General features: G+C 45.5%; 1 non-coding gene across 1 annotated transcript; it reads left to right on the top strand.

Annotated features, from left to right (window-relative positions):
- The first annotated feature begins 895 nt into the window (after positions 1 to 895).
- Positions 896 to 966, top strand: trnap-agg (transfer RNA proline (anticodon AGG)). Its single transcript has one exon. It is a non-coding gene; the product is annotated as a tRNA-Pro (tRNA).
- The last annotated feature ends 5,908 nt before the right edge of the window (positions 967 to 6,874 follow it).

Genomic DNA, 6,874 nt, shown 5'->3' with positions numbered 1-6,874 from the left:
CCCGGGTTGAAATCCCTAATGAGCCCTTTCCTTGCTGTTAACTCGTCGTTCTGTAATCAAGGAAATTTTTTGCTCGTCACCGCAACCGAGCTTCATGACACAGTGAATGTCAAGAGGTTCTCTCTAGCCAGGTTCAAATCCCATACGAGCCCTTGCTTTTGTCTGAACATGCCCTTCTGAATCTGAGGACCGTTTTGCGCAAAACACTATTCAGGGAAGCCCATTTGCAAGGACTCCCCTTTCAGGTTTAGTCTCCCTACTGGTTAGCGCCTTGGAGGACCAACTTCGGTGATGAGAACTTGCAAACTCTCTTCGTCATCACAGCTTTGAAATAAAACCAGTGCTCAACGATATCATATTGATCTCTGAAAAAAACAAAAATATGTGTAGCAGGCACCTATTCCACTACATTGAAACGGTTTGTGTCATGGACTAAGGTTGAAACAGCCAGATTGGCCGTTTAGCTGGTCGGGCGAGGGATTTGATTCTGACTTTGTGTGTGAGATGTCGCCGGTTGAATTCCTGAATGAGCTCTTACCTCGTTTTAACTTGTCCCTCTGTAATCGAGGGAACTATAGCTCTTCAATTCAACCGCGATGTAGTTACTCGAACGCCAAGAGCTGTCTGCTTTGTTCTTGCTTGACTGCTTGGTTCTCACGAGTTCTAGCAAGGTGAGAGCTTGCTTGTTTCGCAACTTGCCCTTCTGTAACAGAGTTTCATTTTGGTCATACTAGTCACCACGAGCAAGCTATCCGTCATCGTTCACATCTTTCACAGTAATGTCTTGTGCAACCATCTCAAACTATTAGCATGAACCTGCAGAACTGTAAGGACATACATTTGTAGGGTACAGTGGAACACCAGTGGTCCATGGCGCAGCACCAGTGGGCAGTTTGGCTCGTTGGTCTAGTGGTATGATTCTCGCTTAGGGTGCGAGAGGTCCCGGGTTCAAATCCGGATGAGCCCAAGCGTTATGTCGAATAGTCTACCTCAGGGTTGCCTGGCTGTTTAGTTCATGAGAGGTTCCATTTGCAAATAGGTGCATGTGTTTCTGTGGACTTGTTCTTCCATACCCTGCTTCCCTTTTGCTCTGACACCTTTCAGGGAAGTCCAGCGTCAGGGAAAACCCCTTTCCGGTTTGGTCTCACTATTGGTTAGCATCGTGGAGGGCCAACTTAGGTGACGAGAACTTGTGAACTCTCTACGTCATCACAGCTTTGTAATAAAACCAGTGCTAACCTGTGCGTGTTTAAATGAACAAAAATAACAGTACGTTGAGGTAAAACAACCAGATAGGCTATTTCACTCGTTGGTCTAGGGGTATGATTCTAATGTTGGGTGAGAGATGTCTCGGGTTGAAATCCCTGATGAGCCCTTACCTTGCAGTTAACTCTTCCTTATGTAATCGAGGAAATTTTTGCTCGTCACCTCAACCGAGCTTCATGATGATCTGGCTGCTTGGCTCTCAAGAGGTTCTCTCCAGAAAGGTTCCAAACCAAGATGAGCCCTTGCTTTTTCCTCAACTTGTCCTTCTGTATCTGAGGGCTGTCGCGCTCGGACACCCACGCCGCAAGCAAGCTATCCATCATCGTTAGTCCAAATGCCATCTTATGATGTCAACAGTCCAGCTCTGATTAGGACTGTGTTGCTGCTAGTCTGATGATCACAAAAGCCCCTTTCAGGGTATCCACGCTTTCTACCTCTGGTTTGGTGTCTTGGTGTACCAACTTCGGCTGTAAGAACCAGCAAGCTCTCCGTGTCACAAACACGTTTCACAAGATAGTTAGTCCAACGCTGGCCGAGACCATCTTGTGATGTGAAGAATCCAGCTGTGAATAAGGAGCGCATTTATGCTTGACTGCTTATCACAGAGGCCCTTTCAGGGAATGCAAATTCCAGAAGAAATCATTTTCAGCAACGTTCCAGTAGAGGATGAAAGGAGCATCTTGCACACTAACCATGAGGACAACGTAAGTTCCGAGTTCCTACCGCTTAATATTGGCTTCCTTTGTGTTCTTTGGATTGTACTGGAAGTGTCCATCTCTGAATAACAAAAATAACCTAATTCAGACAAAATCACTCTAAAGAGCACTGGTTGGGGATGTCCCCTAGCCAACAGAATGTAGTTGATGGAATTATTGCAGTGGTAATAAATCGTGGCTAAATAAACAACTTTTTTTTTTGTTGTTTGTTTGTTTTTTTTTTTGCTGGTTATGATAGGGGATAGCTTGTTGCGACTTTCTGGGGAATCAAAAACCCTGCTTCGGGATATCTCCCATCTCCCAAAACAATTAGTTATAGCCCTGTTTGAATAGAGCGAAAGCAGCAAAGCCCTACATAATTCCTGAAAAAAGCATAGGTGACTTGAAAATTCTAAGAGAGTAATATCTTGTGCAACTACCTCAAAAGTTGAGCGTGAACCCGCCGAACGATAGGGACCTATATTAGCAAGGTATAGTGCCTCGTGGGCTTCGTATGGCTCGTTGGTCTAGGGGTATGATTCTCGCTTTGGGTGCGAGAGGTCCCGGGTTTTATTTTACTCCCGGACGAGCCCAAGCTTTCCAAGCTGGACGGTCTGTATTCGCTTCTTGCTTTGTTCGTGAGTGATCCAAGAAGGTTCAAATAAGCTTGTCCTTCTGCAGCCGAGCCCAGTTTTGCTCAGTACACCTTTCAGGGAAGCCCATATTTAGGGAACGCCCGTTTCACCACGCAACCCTAGCTGTGTAATAAAACCAGTGCTCAGCCATGTTACTTTGATCTCTAAAGACAAAAGCAAAAATAACTGTAGCGGGCACCGATACCACTAAATTGAAATGGCTAGTGTGGTGACCTAAGCTTGGAGCCATATCGGAAAGGAAAGTAGAACTTTCTAGGATGTCTAGTCTTGTCTATGTTATGACGGTTGTGCAAGTGGAAATGAACCGAAACAAAAGTACCTTGAGGTAAACCAGCCTGATGAGGACTTTGGCTTGATGGTCTAGGGGTCTAATTCTAATTTTGGGTGAGAGTGGTCCCGGGTTGAAATCCCTAATGAGCCCTTTCCTTGCTGTTAACTCGTCGTTCTGTAATCAAGGAAATTTTTTGCTCGTCACCGCAACCGAGCTTCATGACACAGTGAATGTCAAGAGGTTCTCTCTAGCCAGGTTCAAATCCCATACGAGCCCTTGCTTTTGTCTGAACATGCCCTTCTGAATCTGAGGACCGTTTTGCGCAAAACACTATTCAGGGAAGCCCATTTGCAAGGACTCCCCTTTCAGGTTTAGTCTCCCTACTGGTTAGCGCCTTGGAGGACCAACTTCGGTGATGAGAACTTGCAAACTCTCTTCGTCATCACAGCTTTGAAATAAAACCAGTGCTCAACGATATCATATTGATCTCTGAAAAAAACAAAAATATGTGTAGCAGGCACCTATTCCACTACATTGAAACGGTTTGTGTCATGGACTAAGGTTGAAACAGCCAGATTGGCCGTTTAGCTGGTCGGGCGAGGGATTTGATTCTGACTTTGTGTGTGAGATGTCGCCGGTTGAAATCCTGAATGAGCTCTTACTGCTCTTCAATTCAACCGCGATGTAGTTACTCGAACGCCAAGAGCTGTCTGCTTGGTTCTTGCTTGACTGCTTGGTTCTCACGAGTTCTAGCAAGGTGAGAGCTTGCTTGTTTCGCAACTTGCCCTTCTGTAACAGAGTTTCATTTTGGTCATACTAGTCACCACGAGCAAGCTATCCGTCATCGTTCACATCTTTCACAGTAATGTCTTGTGCAACCATCTCAAACTATTAGCATGAACCTGCAGAACTGTAAGGACATACATTTGTAGGGTACAGTGGAACACCAGTGGGCCATGGTCCATGGTGCAGCTCGGTGGGCAGTTTGGGCAGGTTCCATTTGCAAATAGGTGCATGTGTTTCTGTGGACTTGTTCTTCCATACCCTGCTTCCCTTTTGCTCTGACACCTTTCAGGGAAGTCCAGCGTCAGGGACAACCCCTTTCCGGTTTGGTCTCACTATTGGTTAGCATCGTGGAGGGCCAACTTAGGTGACGAGAACTTGTGAACTCTCTACGTCATCACAGCTTTGTAATAAAACCAGTGCTAACCTGTGCGTGTTTAAATGAACAAAAATAACAGTACGTTGAGGTAAAACAACCAGATAGGCTATTTCACTCGTTGGTCTAGGGGTATGATTCTAATGTTGGGTGAGAGATGTCTCGGGTTGAAATCCCTGATGAGCCCTTACCTTGCAGTTAACTCTTCCTTATGTAATCGAGGAAATTTTTGCTCGTCACCTCAACCGAGCTTCATGATGATCTGGCTGCTTGGCTCTCAAGAGGTTCTCTCCAGAAAGGTTCCAAACCAAGATGAGCCCTTGCTTTTTCCTCAACTTGTCCTTCTGTATCTGAGGGCTGTCGCGCTCGGACACCCACGCCGCAAGCAAGCTATCCATCATCGTTAGTCCAATGCCATCTTATGATGTCAACAGTCCAGCTCTGATTAAGGACTGTGTTGTGCTAGTCTGATGATCACAAAAGCCCCTTTTCAGGGTATCCACGCTTTCTACCTTGGTTTGGTGTCTTGGTGTACCAACTTCGGCTGTAAGAACCAGCAAAGCTCTCCGTGTCACAAAACAAGTTTCACAAGATAGTTAGTCCAACGCTGGCCGAGACCATCTTGTGATGTGAAGAATCCAGCTGTGAATAAGGAGCGCATTTATGCTTGACTGCTTATCACAGAGGCCCTTTTCAGGGAATGCAAATTCCAGAAGAAATCATTTTCAGCAACGTTCCAGTAGAGGATGAAAGGAGCATCTTGCACACTAACCATGAGGACAACGTAAGTTCCGAGTTCCTACCGCTTAATATTGGCTTCCTTTGTGTTCTTTGGATTGTACCTGGAAGTGTCCATCTCTGAATAACAAAAATAACCTAATTCAGACAAAATCACTCTAAAGAGCACTGGTTGGGGATGTCCCCTAGCCAACAGAATGTAGTTGATGGAATTATTGCAGTGGTAATAAATCGTGGCTAAATAAACAACGTTTTTTTTGTTGTTTGTTTTTTTTTTTTTTGCTGGTTATGATAGGGGATAGCTTGTTGCGACTTTCTGGGGAATCAAAAACCCTGCTTCGGGATATCTCCCATCTCCCAAAACAATTAGTTATAGCCCTGTTTGAATAGAGCGAAAGCAGCAAAGCCCTACATAATTCCTGAAAAAAGCATAGGTGACTTGAAAATTCTAAGAGAGTAATATCTTGTGCAACTACCTCAAAAGTTGAGCGTGAACCCGCCGAACGATAGGGACCTATATTAGCAAGGTATAGTGCCTCGTGGGCTTCGTATGGCTCGTTGGTCTAGGGGTATGATTCTCGCTTTGGGTGCGAGAGGTCCCGGGTTTTATTTTACTCCCGGACGAGCCCAAGCTTCCAAGCTGGACGGTCTGTATTCGCTTCTTGCTTTGTTCGTGAGTGATCCAAGAAGGTTCAAATAAGCTTGTCCTTCTGCAGCCGAGCCCAGTTTTGCTCAGTACACCTTTCAGGGAAGCCCATATTTAGGGAACGCCCGTTTCACCACGCAACCCTAGCTGTGTAATAAAACCAGTGCTCAGCCATGTTACTTTGATCTCTAAAGACAAAAGCAAAAAATAACTGTAGCGGGCACCGATACCACTAAATTGAAATGGCTAGTGTGGTGACCTAAGCTTGGAGCCATATCGGAAAGGAAAGTAGAACTTTCTAGGATGTCTAGTCTTGTCTATGTTATGACGGTTGTGCAAGTGGAAATGAACCGAAACAAAAGTACCTTGAGGTAAACCAGCCTGATGAGGACTTTGGCTTGATGGTCTAGGGGTCTAATTCTAATTTTGGGTGAGAGTGGTCCCGGGTTGAAATCCCTAATGAGCCCTTTCCTTGCTGTTAACTCGTCGTTCTGTAATCAAGGAAATTTTTGCTCGTCACCGCAACCGAGCTTCATGACACAGTGAATGTCAAGAGGTTCTCTCTAGCCAGGTTCAAATCCCATACGAGCCCTTGCTTTTGTCTGAACATGCCCTTCTGAATCTGAGGACCGTTTTGCGCAAAACACTATTCAGGGAAGCCCATTTGCAAGGACTCCCTTTCAGGTTTAGTCTCCCTACTGGTTAGCGCCTTGGAGGACCAACTTCGGTGATGAGAACTTGCAAACTCTCTTCGTCATCACAGCTTTGAAATAAAACCAGTGCTCAACGATATCATATTGATCTCTGAAAAAAACAAAAATATGTGTAGCAGGCACCTATTCCACTACATTGAAACGGTTTGTGTCATGGACTAAGGTTGAAACAGCCAGATGGCCGTTTAGCTGGTCGGGCGAGGGATTTGATTCTGACTTTGTGTGTGAGATGTCGCCGGTTGAAATCCTGAATGAGCTCTTACTGCTCTTCAAATTCAACCGCGATGTAGTTACTCGAACGCCAAGAGCTGTCTGCTTGGTTCTTGCTTGACTGCTTGGTTCTCACGAGTTCTAGCAAGGTGAGAGCTTGCTTGTTTCGCAACTTGCCCTTCTGTAACAGAGTTTCATTTTGGTCATACTAGTCACCACGAGCAAGCTTTCCGTCATCGTTCACATCTTTCACAGTAATGTCTTGTGCAACCATCTCAAACTATTAGCATGAACCTGCAGAACTGTAAGGACATACATTTGTAGGGTACAGTGGAACACCAGTGGTCCATGGGCAGCACGGTGGGCAGTTTGGCTCGTGGTCTAGTGGTATGATTCTCGCTTAGGGTGCGAGAGGTCCCGGTTCAAATCCCGGATGAGCCCAGCGTTATGTGGATAGTCTACCTCAGGGTTGCTTGGCTGTTTAGTTCATGAGAGGTTCCATTTGCAAATAGGTGCATGT

The sequence above is a fragment of the Ictalurus punctatus genome, unplaced genomic scaffold (genome assembly GCF_001660625.3).
Source record: "Ictalurus punctatus breed USDA103 unplaced genomic scaffold, Coco_2.0 tig00163688, whole genome shotgun sequence".
NCBI lineage: Eukaryota > Metazoa > Chordata > Actinopteri > Siluriformes > Ictaluridae > Ictalurus > Ictalurus punctatus.
The sequence above is the reverse complement of the archived record's forward strand: the minus strand, read 5'-3'. Positions and strand labels throughout refer to the sequence as shown.